This window comes from Rhamphochromis longiceps, linkage group LG22 (assembly GCF_057381845.1).
Source record: "Rhamphochromis longiceps isolate RC_006_pf linkage group LG22, R_longiceps_female_GT1.1, whole genome shotgun sequence".
Taxonomy (NCBI): domain Eukaryota; kingdom Metazoa; phylum Chordata; class Actinopteri; order Cichliformes; family Cichlidae; genus Rhamphochromis; species Rhamphochromis longiceps.
This window is the reverse complement of record NC_140577.1, coordinates 33,838,281-33,855,284: the sequence shown is the minus strand read 5'-3', so window position 1 is coordinate 33,855,284 and position 17,004 is coordinate 33,838,281. Positions and strand designations below refer to the sequence as shown.

The window sequence follows — 17,004 nt, the reverse complement described above, 5'->3', positions numbered from 1 at the left end:
ATAAAGTACTGGGGATACAACATGTCTTCCAAAGTTTAGTTTTTGGTCTGTACTTCTTTTAAATAGCTGCATCAGTATACAGGGAGTGCAGAATTATTAGGCAAATGAGTATTTTGTCCACATCATCCTCTTCATGCATGTTGTTTTACTCCAAGCTGTATAGGCTCGAAAGCCTACTACCAATTAAGCATATTAGGTGATGTGCATCTCTGTAATGAGAAGGGGTGTGGTCTAATGACATCAACACCCTATATCAGGTGTGCATAATTATTAGGCAACTTCCTTTCCTTTGGCAAAATGGGTCAAAAGAAGGACTTGACAGGCTCAGAAAAGTCAAAAATAGTGAGATATCTTGCAGAGGGATGCAGCAGTCTCAAAATTGCAAAGCTTCTGAAGCGTGATCATCGAACAATCAAGCTTTTCATTCAAAATAGTCAACAGGGTCGCAAGAAGCGTGTGGAAAAACCAAGGTGCAAAATAACTGCCCATGAACTGAGAAAAGTCAAGCGTGCAGCTGCCAAGATGCCACTTGCCACCAGTTTGGCCATATTTCAGAGCTGCAACATCACTGGAGTGCCCAAAAGCACAAGGTGTGCAATACTCAGAGACATGGCCAAGGTAAGAAAGGCTGAAAGACGACCACCACTGAACAAGACACACAAGCTGAAACGTCAAGACTGGGCCAAGAAATATCTCAAGACTGGTTTTACTAAGGTTTTATGGACTGATGAAATGAGAGTGAGTCTTGATGGGCCAGATGGATTGGCCCGTGGCTGGATTGGTAAAGGGCAGAGAGGTCCAGTCCGACTCAGACGCCAGCAAGGTGGAGGTGGAGTACTGGTTTGGGCTGGTATCATCAAAGATGAGCTTGTGGGGCCTTTTCGGGTTGAGGATGGAGTCAAGCTCAACTCCCAGTCCTACTGCCAGTTTCTGGAAGACACCTTCTTCAAGCAGTGGTACAGGAAGAAGTCTGCATCCTTCAAGAAAAACATGATTTTCATGCAGGACAATGCTCCATCACACGCGTCCAAGTACTCCACAGCGTGGCTGGCAAGAAAGGGTATAAAAGAAGAAAAACTAATGACATGGCCACCTTGTTCACCTGATCTGAACCCCATTGAGAACCTGTGGTCCATCATCAAATGTGAGATTTACAAGGAGAGAAAACAGTACACCTCTCTGAACAGTGTCTGGGAGGCTGTGGTTGCTGCTGCACGCAATGTTGATGGTGAACAGATCAAAACACTGACAGAATCCATGGATGGCAGGCTTTTGAGTGTCCTTGCAAAGAAAGGTGGCTATATTGGTCGCTGATTTGTTTTTGTTTTGTTTTTGAATGTCAGAAATGTATATTTGTGAATGTGGAGATGTTATTTTGGTTTGACTGGTAAAAATAAATAATTGAAATGGGTATATATTTGTTTTTTGTTAAGTTGCCTAATAATTATGCACAGTAATAGTCACCTGCACACAGATATCCCCCTAAAATAGCTAAAACTAAAAACAAACTAAAAACTACTTCCAAAAACATTCAGCTTTGATATTAATGAGTTTTTTGGGTTCATTGAGAACATGGTTGTAGTTCAATAATAACATTATTCCTCAAAAATACAACTTGCCTAATAATTCTGCACTCCCTGTAAAGCAGGTGTGTTTTTTTTTTTCTTTATCAGCTTTTGAATGGGCTGGGTGGTGGCATTCTCAGCATGCACTAAGATATTAGACATTAATTCAATTCAATCCAGTTTTATTTACATAGCGCCAAATCACAACAACAGTTGCCTCGAGGCGTTTCATTTTGGAAGGTAAAGACACTACAAGAATACACAGAAAACCCTAAAAATCATATGACCGCTGTGCCGATAGTGTTAGGGCAGCTGTCCCTTTAAGAGTTCTGATACCTGGTGACATCACAGGAAGCAGGAAGTAGTAAGGTTTAGTGAAGTTTGCACATGGCCAAGGAGACTGCCATGAATCCACATGCATCTGCCTTCAATCCTTCGTCTTTTGGAGCATCGTCTGTATGTATATTGTTTATTTGATGCTTATCTGTAGTTCTGTGGTTGTATTTTGTGACATGAGGGAAGTTTAATGTGTAACTTTGATACGTTGTTGAAACCACATGTTTAGAGCACGACTAATGCTTATTCTTGCAGCTAAAGTGCTACGCTATGTTGATTTAGATTATTGTAGACTTGTAGGTACAGTGTATATGTAAGATTTAAAGAATATACTGTAATTATAATTGTGTTATGTTTGTTTCAGTTTCACACTTTCTACATCATTAAACCTGTGGACAAAGAGTAATGGTCTTCAGAGTCTTGATGGAAGAAAAGTGTTGAACCTTGCTGCCGGTTCCTCTTCTGTGCAGTGTGAAGAGGGAAAGACAGTACAACCGCCTATTTGCAAGCATTTTGGCAACAGTGGGAAGGAAAAACTCCCTTTTAACAGGAACACACCTCTAGCAGAACCATATTGCAACATTTGTAAGACCCATAGGGTCTGCAATAGATGTAGACTGCCAGGGATTCCCATGATGCATTGAGTTTTTCCTTTCCAGTCACCTTTCTCACTCACTATGTGTTAATAGACCTCTCTGCATTGAATCATATCTGTTATTAACCTCTGTCTCTCTTCCACAGCAAGTCTTTCATCCTATTTTCCTTCTCTCATCCCAACCTGTCGCAGCAGATGGCCCCGCCCCTCCCTGAGCCTGATTCTGCCGGAGGTTTCTTCCTGTTAAAAGGGAGTTTTTCCTTCCCACTGTCGCCATAGGGGGTCATATGATTGTTGGGTTTTTCTCTGTACCTATGAAGCGCCTTAAGGCCACTTTTGTTGTGATTTGGCGCTATATAAATAAAATTGAATTGAATTGAATAGGGCCACAAGCTCCTCAGATGACCATGGCCTCAGTGAACTAACCTGGCGCCCCACTTTATTACACATACACCCACACATATACACACAGAAAATATAGAAAACATAGGACCGAATGTGAAGAGTAGTATGCGCTTGGCCATCTTAAACACACTCTTAAATACAAAGAAGAAGATTGCTTCTCGTGTTCCTTCTTCCTGATGTTGTTATCACTTGGTATAGCTACATCTATCACTATGGTTGTCTGCTTGTTCAGCACTATTTTGTCTAGTTGGTTAGTGTGAACCTGAGTCATGACATCACAACACTCAGTGTGCTTGTGATACTTTTTATTTGCAATAGACAATGAGTTTAGTTTTGGCACCGCCGTTTAGTCCACGGCCAGACAGCCTCCCAGCTGACTCCACTCTCCTTCTTCCAGGTCAAGGCATCAAAAAAAAGGGTGATAGTGTGATTACAGAATGCAGAAGCAGCTGCCCTGCCAATGTCCCTGGCACTGCCCCTCTGAGCCATAGACCACACCTCCACCACAGTTAGCCATCACCGGTTTGCCCATATGTTCCTGGAAGTCCCATATGATCTTAGCTCATTCATTCTCAACCACCCTGGGGGTATATCCCATTTTGACCTTGGGACTTCCAGGCCATAGTTGGCACAGACTATGCTATACTATACAGCTATACTATGTGAGCCACCTGGTTATGGCATCCCATGGCCCTGTCTGGTAGAATCTTACACCTTGCTGTTATGTGCTGGACTGTCTCAGTGACATCTTTGCACAACCTGCACCGGGGTCTTGCCTGGTGTGGTTAACCGCATCCACTATGGAGTTTTATGCAGTCATTGTTAGGATCTTAGGCAGCACGGTGGCACGGTGGTTAGCACTGTTGCCGCACAGCAAGAAGGTCCTGAGTTCAATTCCACCATCAGGCCGGGGTCTTTCTGTGTGGAGTTTGCATGTTCTCCCCGTGTTTGCGTGGGTCCTCTCCGGGTACTCCGGCTTCCTCCCACCGTCCAAAGACATGCAGCTTGTGGGGATAGGTTAATTGATTAATCTAAATTGTCACTAGGTGTGAATGTGCGAGTGAATGTGAGTGTGAATGGTTGTCTGTCCCTATGTGTTAGCCCTGCGACAGACTGGCAACCTGTCCAGGGTGTACCCCGCCTTTCGCCCTATGACAGCTGGGATAGGCTCCAGCGCCCCCCGCGACCCTGAAAAGGATAAGCGGAAGCGAATGGATGGATGGATGGATCTTCTGTCTGCCGGTGGTACATGCCATGCAGGGGCCTGTCCTTTCATTATGCTCCTCTTCTCTATCAGCTTTCTGCTACCTGACGTATTCACTCAGCACGCTATTAGTTGGGGCCATCTTCCTGATGTTGTGTTTCCTGGTCTCTTGTTTCTTGCTTCTGGTCTCCACTCTCAGGTTATATGTTTATGCTTAGTTTTCCCCAGTTTAGGTTTTGGTTAGCTTTCTCTGTTCCACCTGTTTGTAGTTCTTGTTCAGCCATCAATAAAAGCTTGTTTTTTGTTATCATCCACCCTCGTGTCCATTTGTCTGCACTTGGGTGCTCAATCTCCTCATGCCATCCCGTTTGCCTCGCTAGACATGACAATCTCAGTATCTGAAATATCACTCAGCAGTGAGCTACTGACTAGAAAACAATCCAGACGAGAGTAAGTGTGATCGATATGTGAGAAGAAAGTGCATCACAAAGTCAGAAATCGCTCATGTACTGTTTAACTACATTTGTGAATTGCCAATTGTGCTGAGTTCCAGCTTTACTGAGCCTGTTCATTTCTTCATTTAATCCAAAGCTGAGGTTGCCCCCAAGAACAAGTAAGCAATCTAGGCGTTCAGAGAGTGCAGTAAAAAAGTCTGGAAGAATGAGGGGTCATCAAAATTTGGGACCTATACACTGACAATACATAACTTTTGGTTTAGTACAGATAATTTAATGATTAGAATTCTACACTCTTGATCTATAACTGTGTGAGTACTATGAAATGAACATTTTTATTTATTAAAATTGCTACTCCCCTTTGCCTAGAGTTATAGCAGGCTGAGAACGTATTAAGGAACTCAATTCATCTATAGCTGAGGCAGGTCTATGAGTCTTTCATAATGAAATAGTGTCTGCCTGTAACTTTTTAAGCTGGTTAAATATCTTTAACCACTTCTCTCTGGAGCCAGCATCATGCACATTCCATATGTCAAACCTTAGTGTGTGTTATGACAAATGCAGATGGACCCAAACCCTCATCCCTGAACGATTACCGGCCAGTTGCACTGACCTCGGTAGTAATGAAGGTGTTTGAGAGGCTGCTGAAGAACATCATCTCCTCCTCCATCCCAGACACCACAGATCCGCTGCAGTTCGCCTACAGATCCAACAGATCCACAGAGGATGCCATCGCCCACGTCCTACACACCACTCTCAGCCACGTGGACAAGAAACAGGGTAACTATGTGCGAATGCTGTTTGTTGATTACAGTTCAGCGTTTAACACAATAGTGCCCTGCAGACTGTTCACAAAGCTGAGGGATCTGGGACTTAACAGCCGTCTGTGTGCATGGGTGTTGGACTTCCTCACTGGCAGAACTCAGGTGGTGAGGGTGGGCAGGTGCTTCTCCAACAGCATCACCATCAACACAGGAGCACCTCAGGGATGTGTCCTCTCGCCACTGCTCTACTCCCTCTACACTTCAGACTGTGTGGCCACCCATGGCTCCAACACCATTGTGAAGTTTGCTGACGACACAGTGGTGTTGGGTGCCATCTCCAACAACGATGAGGCGGCCTACATGGATGAAGTGAAGAATCTGGCATCGTGGTGCCAGGACAACCATCTCCAGCTGAACGTCAGCAAGACCAAGGAGCTGGTGGTGGACTTCAGAAGGGGTCAGCACAGAGACTACAAGCCCATCATCATCAATGGAGCTCCAGTGGAGAGGGTGCAGTCCTTCAAGTATCTTGGTGTCCACATCTCCTCAGACCTGACATGGGCTGCCCACATTCAGGTCCAGACCAAAAAGGCTAGGCAGCGCCTGTATCACCTACGACAACTGAGGAAGTTCAGGGTCTCTCCAAAGATCCTCAGGATTTTCTATACAGGCGCTGTGGAGAGCATCCTCACACAGAACATGACATCGTGGTTTGGGAACAGCTGTGTGAAGGACCAAAAAGCTCTCCAGAGAGTGATCCGTACAGCAGAACACTGCTGCAGGATTGCTCTCCCCCCGCTTCAGGACACCTACACCAGGAGATGCCGGACTACAGCAGCGCAGATACTGAAGGACCCGTCCCATCCAGGCAACAAACTGTTCCAACTTCTGCAATCTGGTAGAAGGTTCCGCATCTTCTGGGCAAGGACAGAGAGACTCAAGAGGAGCTTCTATCCCCAAGCCATCCGTGCCCTAAACACACACACCCACCCTCTCACATCATCTATAATTGACTGAGACAGGACTCTTCCAGACACTCTAAACCAAGGCACAATGTACATTTCAATTCCTTTAATTTTAAATATGTTTATATTGTCTATCCTGTAAAATAGTCAGATGTCTATTCATATTAATGTACAGAATTCACCTGCTTGCTGCTACTACTGCACATTCACCCAGTGTATATACTATATCTATGTATATATATATATAATGTTCTTCCTCTACACCCCCCCCCCCCCCCCCCCAATTTTTGCACATGTCGAGGAGCGTGTCAGGCTACATTTCACTGTGTGTTATACTTGTATAACTATGCATGTGACAAATAAAGAACCTTGAACCTTGAACCTTGAACCCAGGGAGCAGAACGCACGGAGGCAGAGTTGCGGTGAAGACAGTTTATTTACAGTGAAGGGGAGGTTTTACAAGGACAGAGAATGTACAACAGCATATGAATGGGGACGCGGAGCCAGGACGTGCAGGAGACAAAAACACACATGGGAAGTGCACTCGATCTAAAAGGAGAGGGACATGAGAATTAGGAGGGTCTTGCCCAATAACCGAGAAAAGCATAAAGTAGACTTTACAGAGAGTTGGAGAGCTTACTTGGTACTGTTTTTTGCCAAAACCTCCTGACGGAAACAAACCAGACGAGGCGAAATCCTGGGGAGGAAACAAAACTCCTTACAGTCACCAGAAATAATCCAACGGCTCCAGCAGGCAGGGGCAGAATTACAGACTCTCCAAAAACGTCAATACTCCGACACTAGTCTTCTGTCAGGTAGCTCCTAAAGAACACTTCTGAAGAATGCATCTGATGAGTAACAGTTGTGCCAGGTCAGGTTCAGTGACTCACTGCCCCGCCTACCTATACAAAGAGGGAGGCACCAAAAAACACACAGAGACAAAAACACCACATAACCAGAACCCAGCTCCTAACAGTGTGCCCAAAAAAGTGTGGCGAGAGGTTCCATAAGAGTGCAATATGTAGACAAGAGTGGTGCTTTATGTTGTCTGATTATGTGCATATACAATTGAATCCAGGATATCAGCAAAGTCTTTACCGGTCAGCGATTATGTTCCGGCACAGCCCACCTGGCGACTTCTTTTCATGGCTGGGGAAGATATACTCTTGGCCTTCCCCATAACTATAGTCTCAAAGCACCAGTCAGTGTATTCTTCCAAGCATCCAAATCCTCCTCGCTGTCCTCCAAATATGAACCCCTTAAACCAGGGGTCCCCAATCCCGGTGTCCCTGCAGGTTGTGGATCTCACCCTCGGTCAACACACCTGAATCACATGATTAGTTCATTACCAGGCCTCTGGAGAACTTCAAGACATGTTGAGAAGGTAATTTATCCATTTAAATCAGCTGTGACGGATCAAGGACACATCTAAAACCTGCAGGGCCCTCGTGGACTGGGATTGGGGACCCCTGCCTTAAACTGATTATGTCAGTTTAAGGGGTTATTCCTTCCCTGGATTCCTGAGCATGAGTGTTTTGACAGTGTAGCGTGAAGTGTCTGAAGAGGAGCGTGCAGTGTGGCAGAAGCAGAGAGTATTGTGTGGAAGAAGTACAGCGTTGCGTGTTAAATGACAGCAAAGTGTGGTGTGCCCTTCCCTCCTCCCCATGGATCTCTGGAACTCCTGACTCCTTCACATTGTATATATTTCACTTGGTGCTTGTAAATAAACCTGTATAACCTCCAGAGTCTGCGCTTGAGTCTGTTCAGTCTCCTTGACAGAACGATCCAGCCAGCATGAATTCAGGAGACTCAAATCTGACCTGTCGAGCCCTCGCAGCCCAGGAAGCACTGCTGGCCCAGCACAAGCAAATGTTTGTGCATATGAGATTACTAATCTCACCCAGGCAGTGGCACAGCAAACCCCGCTGGTAAGATCTCCTCCTCTTTGTAGCTCTCCACCTCAGGAAACTCCGGCTCTGGTGGCGAGTCCAGCTTCATTTGCACTTTTGCCAACACCCGTGGAGACACAGCTCCCTATCCTGGAGCCATTCTCTGGTGAGTTGGACAAATGTGCTGGGTTTCTCACTCAGTGCTCACTTTTGTTTTGCCAGCAGCAGCGCATATATGAGGATGATGGGGCCAAGATTGCCTATTTTGTTCAGTTACTGTACGATTGTGCAGTTAAGTGGGCTCAGGCAGCTTTAAAAGCTAATCCCAAAATAACCTATTCTGAGTTTCTGTCTGAATTCAAGACTGTTTTCAACAAAGGATCCAGCATGGCAGCAGTGGCCCACCGTTTAGTACACCTGAAACAAGGTAAGCGGAGTATGTCTGACTATTCAGTTGATTTTTGGATATTGGCTGAGGAGACTGGCAGGGGACAGGAAGCTCTCAAGAGTATTTTATTGAATAATGTTTGTGAAGAACTTAAGAATGAACTGATAATGCAAGAATTGCCTTCTTCCTTAGATGCTCTAGTTTCACTGTGTATTCAAGTGGACGATCATCTACAAGTGCGCTGGAGTGTGCAGAACTTCAGTTCCCAAACCTTTGGCTCAATCAGGACCATCTTCTGGCGGAAGGTTAGTGAAGGACAGGCACTGTGTCTACCCCCACATAGACCATATGATTGCGCAATTGACCTTCTCTTTGGAGACCACTTCCATCTACCCATTTATACAGTCTCTCTCAGCCAGACAGAGAAGCCATGGAGACTTATATAACAGACTCGTTAGCGGTGGGCATTATTTGGCCATCTTCCTCTCCGGTGGGAGCTGGGTTCTTTTTTGTAGAAAAGAAGGACAAATCTCTGAGATCATGTATTGACTATCAGGGCCTAAAAAAAAAATCAAAGGTAAAAATAAATATCCACTACTTCTTCTCTCCTCTGCATTCGAGTTACTCAAGGGAGCTGCCATCTTTAGTAAACTCGACCTGTGAAATGCCTATCACCTGGTGAGGATTAGGGAGAAGGACAAATGGACCAGCTGTGGTCACATATCTCACTCGACTTCACCATGGGACTGCCACCTTCTGTAGGTAACACCACCATTCTGATTTCTTTCTGGATTTAACAGGAAGCCAATGAAGGGAAGCCAAAACAGGAGAAATATGCTCTCTCTTTCTAGTCCCAGTCAGTACTCTTGCTGCAGCATTTATGACATCCTGATAATAATGAATTGCCGTAGTCCAGCCTGGAAGTAAAAAATGCATGAACTAGTTTTTCAGCGTCACTCTGAGACAGGATATTTCTAACTTGTGCAAATGGAATAAAGCAGTCTTACATATTTGTTTAATATGTGCGTCTAAGGACATGTCCTGGTCAAAAATGACTCCAAGGTTCCTCACAGCGTTACTGGAGGCCAAGGTAATGCCATCCAGAGTAAGAATCTGGTTAGATACCATATTTCTAAGATTTTCAGGGCCGAGTACAATAGCCTCAGTTTTATCTGAATTAAGAAGCAGAAAGTTAGCGGCCATCCAGGTCTTTATGTCTTTAAGACATTCCTGCAGTTTAACTAATTGGTGTGTGTTATCTGGCTTCATGGACAGATAGAGCTGGGTGTCATCTGCATAGCAGTGAAAATTTATGCTATGTCTTCTAATGATGCTGCCTAGGGGAAGCATGTATAGTGTAAACAGAATTGGTCCTAGCACTGAACCCTGTGGAACTCCATAATTAAACTCACTGTGTGTGAAGAGGACTCTCCATTTACAGTGGGGCAAAAAAGTATTTAGTCAGCCACCGATTGTGCAAGCTCCCCCACTTAAAATGATGACAGAGGTCAGTAATTTGCACCAGAGGTACACTTCAACTGTGAGAGACAGAATGTGAAAACAAAATCCATGAATTCACATGGTAGGATTTGTAAAGAATTTATTCGTAAATTAGGGTGGAAAATAAGTATTTGGTCACCTCAAACAAGGAAAATCTCTGGCTCTCACAGACCTGTAACGTCTTCTGTAAGAAGCTTTTCTGTCCCCCACTCGTTACCTGTATGAATGGCACCTGTTTGAACTCATCATCTGTATAAAAGACACCTGTCCACAGCCTCAAACAGTCAGACTCCAAACTCCGCCATGGCCAAGACCAAAGAGCTTTCGAAGGACACCAGGAAAAGTATTGTAGACCTGCACCAGACTGGGAAGAGTGAATCTACAATAGGCAAGCAGCTTGGTGTGAAAAAATCAACTGTGGGAGCAATCATCAGAAAATGGAAGACATACAAGACCACTGATAATCTCCCTCGATCTGGGGCTCCACGCAAGATCTCATCCCGTGGGGTCAAAATGATCATGAGAACGGTGAGCAAAGATCCCAGAACCACACGGGGGGACCTGGTGAATGACCTGCAGAGAGCTGGGACCAAAGTAACAAAGGTCACCATCAGTAACACACTACAACGGCAGGGAATCAAATCCCGCAGTGCCAGACGTGTTCCGCTGCTGAAGCCAGTGCATGTCCAGGCCCGTCTGAAGTTTGCCAGAGACCACATGGATGATACAGCAGAGGATTGGGAGAATGTCATGTGGTCAGATGAAACCAAAGTAGAACTTTTTGGTATAAACTCAACTCGTCGTGTTTGGAGGAAGAAGAATACTGAGTTGCATCCCAAGAACACCATACCTACTGTGAAGCATGGGGGTGGAAACATCATGCTATGGGGCTGTTTTTCTGCCAAGGGGACAGGACGACTGATCCGTGTTAAGGACAGAAGGAATGGGGCCATGTATCGTGAGATTTTGAGCCAAAACCTCCTTCCATCAGTGAGAACTTTGAAGATGAAACGAGGCTGGGTCTTCCAACATGACAATGATCCAAAACACACCGCCCGGGCAACAAAGGAGTGGCTCCGTAAGAAGCATTTGAAAGTCCTGGAGTGGCCTAGCCAGTCTCCAGACCTCAACCCCATAGAAAATCTGTGGCGGGAGTTGAAAGTCCGTGTTGCTCGGCGACAGCCCCAAAACATCACTGCTCTCGAGAAGATCTGCATGAAGGAATGGGCCAAAATACCAGCTACTGTGTGTGCAAACCTGGTAAAGACCTATAGTAAACGTTTGACCTCTGTTATTGCCAACAAAGGTTATGTTACAAAGTATTGAGTTGTATTTTTGTTATTGACCAAATACTTATTTTCCACCCTAATTTACGAATAAATTCTTTACAAATCCTACCATGTGGATTCATGGATTTTTTTTTCACATTCTGTCTCTCACAGTTGAAGTGTACCTCTGGTGCAAATTACTGACCTCTGTCATCATTTTAAGTGGGGGAACTTGCACAATCGGTGGCTGACTAAATGCTTTTTTGCCCCACTGTACATGCACAAATTGGAGTCTATTAGATAGATATGATACAAACCACTGCAGCACAGTACCTGTAATACCTACAGCATGTTCTAATCGCTCTAATAGGATATTATGGTCAACAGTATTGAACGCTGCACTAAGGTCTAGCAGGACAAGCACAGAGATGAGTCCACTGTCAGAGGCCATAAGAAGATCATTTGTAACCTTCACTAAAGCTGTTTCTGTGCTGTGATGAGCTCTGAAACCTGACTGAAACTCTTCAAATAAACCATTCCTCTGCAGATGATCTGTTAGCTGTTTGACAACTACTCTTTCAAGGATGTTTGATATGAAAGAAAGGTTGGAGATTGGCCTACAATTACTGCTGGGTCTAGAGATGCTTTTTAAGTAAAGGTTTAACTACAGCCAGCTTGAAGGCCTGTGGTACATAGCTGATTATTATGGATAGGTTGATCATATTTAAGATTGAAGCATTAATTAATGGCAGGACTTCTTTGAGCAGTTTTGTAGGAATGGGGTCTAAAAGACACGATGGTTTGGAGGAAGTAATTATTGAAGTTAACTCAGAAAGATCAATTGGAGAAAAAGAGTCTAACTTCACATCAATGGTACTAAGAGTAGCTGTAGATAATATTACATCTGTGGGATGATTATTGGTAATTTTTTCTCTAATGATAAAAATTTTATTCGTGAAGAAGTTCATGAAGTCATTAGTAGTTAACGATCCTCTAAATTTGTGACACACCATTTCCTCTCCAGATTACGAGTCATCTACTTTAGGCTACGTGTTTGAGAATTATACCACGGAGTCAGGTACTTCTGATTTGAGACCTTAGTTTTCACAGGAGCTACAGTACCCAGAGTTGTACGTAGTGAGGAGGTAAAATTATTAACAAGATAATCGACCTCTGTTGGAGTAGCGTTCAAATAGCTGCTCTGCTCTATGTTGGTACAGGGCATTGAAGATGATAACAGTGGGTGGATTATATTCTTAAACTTAGTTACAGCGCTTTCAGAAAGACATCTACTTTGATAAAGTCTACTCTCCACTGCTGTGTAATCAATTATTGTAAATGTAAATGTTATCAGGAAATGATCAGACAGGAGAGGGTTTTCAGGAAACACTGTTAAATGTTCACTTTCTATGCCATATGTTAAAACAAGATCTAGAGTGTGATTAAAGTGGTGGGTGGGTTCTTTTACATTTTGAGAGAAGCCAATTGAGTCTAATAACAGATTAAATGCCATGTTGAGGCTGTCAATTTTAACATGGATGTTAAAATCACCCACAATAATTATTTTATCTGAGCTGAGAACTAAATCAGATAAAAAGTCTGAGAAATCAGACAGAAACTCTGTGTAAGGCCCAGGTGGACTGTTAAGTCTAATTGTTGAATGTTGTCATTATGTTCTTAAATTTGTACAGTCTTGGTTCAAGCAGTAGGATCAAGACATTCCTTTGATCCTGAGCACCTCTCCAGCCACTCTGTGCTGTGGGAGGTTTTATGCAGAAACATCCTATCTGAAAGATCTGTTTCTCGTGCTGTTGCTTCCTGCTTTTATGATCCTTTTGGTGAGCAGAAAGTCATGCATACAGAGACACATGCACACAGAGAGACACACATTCTCACACACTCACTCAAACACACACACAAACACGCACACATTCTCACATGCATACAGATGTTTACACATACACACACATAGTGCCTTGTCTTAGAACCATTTGGGGGGTTTTATGGTGGGCGTTGCTTTGCTGTGATGTGTATTGTGTAAACTGTTTTCCTAATAAAAGGCAGCAAGCGGAGGCCGTCGTTGGGGTCATTTTGTGGTAGACAACGACGAGGTCTCCCTTGCAAGTAAATCGATCGATCGCCGACTGTCTTGTTTTCTTCATGATGAATAAGTCTCTAAACTAGCAGGGCTTGTGGAAACACAGACCCAACATTTATTTGGTCCTCCAATGTTTTAAGGAGGTTTAAGACGGTTTCTCCACTGAAAGGAGGATAGAGCTCTAAAAAATAAAAAAAGGTTTTTCTCCGCAGTTAAGGGCATTGAGTGTTTGGTTTCTTCACGAATAGTAAGGAGGATAGAGCTCGCCGCGGTAAGGGAGGTTATAGGCCTAAAAAGGGTGTGAATGAGCGTATGTGTGTGTGAGTGCCAGTAAGTGAACGCAGCAGCACAGAAGGAAACCTAAGTGGTGTTAGCGGAATTCTGTGACCTGTTGTGTACACGTAGCCTGGGTTTTGGGGTAAGGCGTGTTGCCTGCCGCAAACTTAAAAGAAGTCTGCCTTGAAAGAGAATGAAATACACTGCAAAGTATTTATTGGGCAGCACGTGGTGTGTGGATCGTTGATGAATGAAGTGAAATTGTGCGCTATCAGAAGTGAGTGTGAATGTGTCTGACGTCACGGTGTGTGTGAAAAGGTATCCAGCTGGGGCAGACATGATTCTGCAGATCACCTGCCCAGTGGATAAAAAGAAATAAAATAGTTGTGTTGACCAGGGTTTTAATAGTTTTTTATTTAGTTTTGACTTCAGATTTTCAATTTTATATCAGTTTTAATTAGTTTTTACCAATTGTTTGCTAGTTTAGTTTAGTTTTTATTTTTTTGAAAATCCTTAGTTTCAGTTTAGTTTTGATTAGTTTCAGTTATAGTTTTAGTTGTGTTTGCAATAATTAAGTGTAACAAAATCCCAGTTTCATCATATCAGTCATTCTCTTCTGCTTATCCTTGGGTACCGCCTGACTACCGAGGACAGTGACGTCATCAGCGAGAGACCGGTGACCAGCATCGCAGAGCATGACGTCCGAGCGGCACTGAGGAGAGTGAACACAAGGAAAGCGGCGGGGCCAGATGGCATCACCGGCCGTCTGCTGCGCTGCTGTGCTGACCAGCTAGCAGGTGTGTTCACTTACATATTCAACGAGTCCCTGGCGAAGTCTGTGGTCCCCACATGCTTCAAAAGATCCACCATCATCCCTGTGCCCAAGAACAGCAAACCCTCATCCCTGAACGATTACCGGCCAGTTGCACTGACCTCGGTAGTAATGAAGGTGTTTGAGAGGCTGCTGAAGAACATCATCTCCTCCTCCATCCCAGACACCACAGATCCGCTGCAGTTCGCCTACAGATCCAACAGATCCACAGAGGATGCCATCGCCCACGTCCTACACACCACTCTCAGCCACGTGGACAAGAAACAGGGTAACTATGTGCGAATGCTGTTTGTTGATTACAGTTCAGCGTTTAACACAATAGTGCCCTGCAGACTGTTCACAAAGCTGAGGGATCTGGGACTTAACAGCCATCTGTGTGCATGGGTGTTGGACTTCCTCACTGGCAGAACTCAGGTGGTGAGGGTGGGCAGGTGCTTCTCCAACAGCATCACCATCAACACAGGAGCACCTCAGGGATGTGTCCTCTCGCCACTGCTCTACTCCCTCTACACTTCAAGACTGTGTGGCCACCCATGGCTCCAACACCATTGTGAAGTTTGCTGACGACACAGTGGTGTTGGGTGCCATCTCCAACAACGATGAGGCGGCCTACATGGATGAAGTGAAGAATCTGGCATCGTGGTGCCAGGACAACCACCTCCAGCTGAACGTCAACAAGACCAAGGAGCTGGTGGTGGAATTCAGAAGGGGTCAGCACAGAGACTACAAGCCCATTATCATCAATGGAGCTCCAGTGGAGAGGGTGCAGTCCTTCAAGTATCTTGGTGTCCACATCTCCTCAGACCTGACATGGGCTGCCCACATTCAGGTCCAGACCAAAAAGGCTAGGCAGCGCCTGTATCACCTACAACAACTGAGGAAGTTCAGGGTCTCTCCAAAGATCCTCAGGATTTTCTATACAGGCGCTGTGGAGAGCATCCTCACACAGAACATGACATCGTGGTTTGGGAACAGCTGTGTGAAGGACCAAAAAGCTCTCCAGAGAGTGATCCGTACAGCAGAACGCTGCTGCAGGATTGCTCTCCCCCCACTTCAGGACACCTACACCAGGAGATGCCGGACTAGAGCAGCGCAGATACTGAAGGACCCGTCCCATCCTGGCAACAAACTGTTCCAACTTCTGCAATCTGGTAGAAGGTTCCGCATCTTCCGGGCAAGGACAGAGAGACTCAAGAGGAGCTTCTATCCCCAAGCCATCCGTGCTCTAAACACACACACCCGCCCTCTCACATCATCTATAATTGACTGAGTCAGGACTCTTCCAGACACTAAACCCAGGCACAATGTACATTTCAATTTCTTTAATTTTAAATATGTTTATATTGTCTATCCTGTAAAATAGTCAGATGTCTATTCATATTAATGTACGGAATTCACCTGCTTGCTGCTACTACTGCACATTCACCCAGTGTATATACTATATGTATGTATATATATATATAATGTTTTTCCTCTACACCCCCCCCCCCCCCCCAATTTTTTTGCACATGTCGAGGAGCGTGTCAGGCTACATTTCACTGTGTGTTATACTTGTATAACTATGCATGTGACAAATAAAGAACCTTGAACCTTGAACCTTGAACCGGTATGTTGCTATTCCAGCTACTATACCATACCCTGCACCCTGGACAGGTCGCCTGTCTGTCGCAGGGCTAATACGCAGAGACAGACAACTCACATTTCCATCTATGGGTTCTTTAAATACATAAATAAATACATAAATAAATAAATAAAGGCAGATGAACAACCATTGATACCAGGCAACTATAAAATGTATATCTTGGCCCCAATGAGACTATAAATTCTTGCAGCACCGGGTGTTCGTAATTTTGGTTCAAGTGAATTGATAAACTTTTTGAAGGCAATTGACTCACACAGTTATGTAGATATCCCCATCTTGTCGTCTCGGGATGCATCACGCTGCCTTGCCTGAGGTTAGCTTCTGTTTTCTGGGGATGAGGGTTGAGTGTGCTCCCTTACCTTCTCAAGGTAAGCTAGGTTAGCCTTCTTGTGTGAGCTTTTCAAGTGCACTTTAAGGTTTGTGGGATTTTTTTCCCTTTAGAAATGTCCCTCATAATTTGTCTCTTTCCACTACAAGACACTTGCTTTATCCAAAACACAGTCATATTCAAAGTAATCCCAAATTGGACTCTGGCGCTTTCTCCTGACTTTTCCTGACATGATTCTGCGCGTGGACGGAGCAGCAACACAGACAACTCGACTAACGTGCTGCCACCTGCTGGCATAATGAGACAGCAAGAAAAAATCTGGAAACTAAACTTCATTTTCACCCTTGACTATTGTATGACACGCACACATCAATGAAAACGAAACACATTTTTGCTATAAATTCAGTTAATTTTAGTTAGTTTTGTGAACACTTATTACAGTTTTAGTTAGTTTTCCTTTTTTTGTTTTTGTTTTTATTTCCATTAACGAAAAT

General features: G+C 44.3%; 1 long non-coding RNA gene across 1 annotated transcript; it reads left to right on the top strand.

The window, feature by feature from the left end:
* The first annotated feature begins 1,930 nt into the window (after window positions 1-1,930).
* LOC146644378 (uncharacterized) lies at window positions 1,931-4,415 on the top strand. The gene is made up of 2 exons (XR_014909400.1): window positions 1,931-2,021; window positions 2,266-4,415. It is a non-coding gene; the product is annotated as an uncharacterized LOC146644378 (long non-coding RNA).
* Window positions 4,416-17,004: the final 12,589 nt, after the last annotated feature.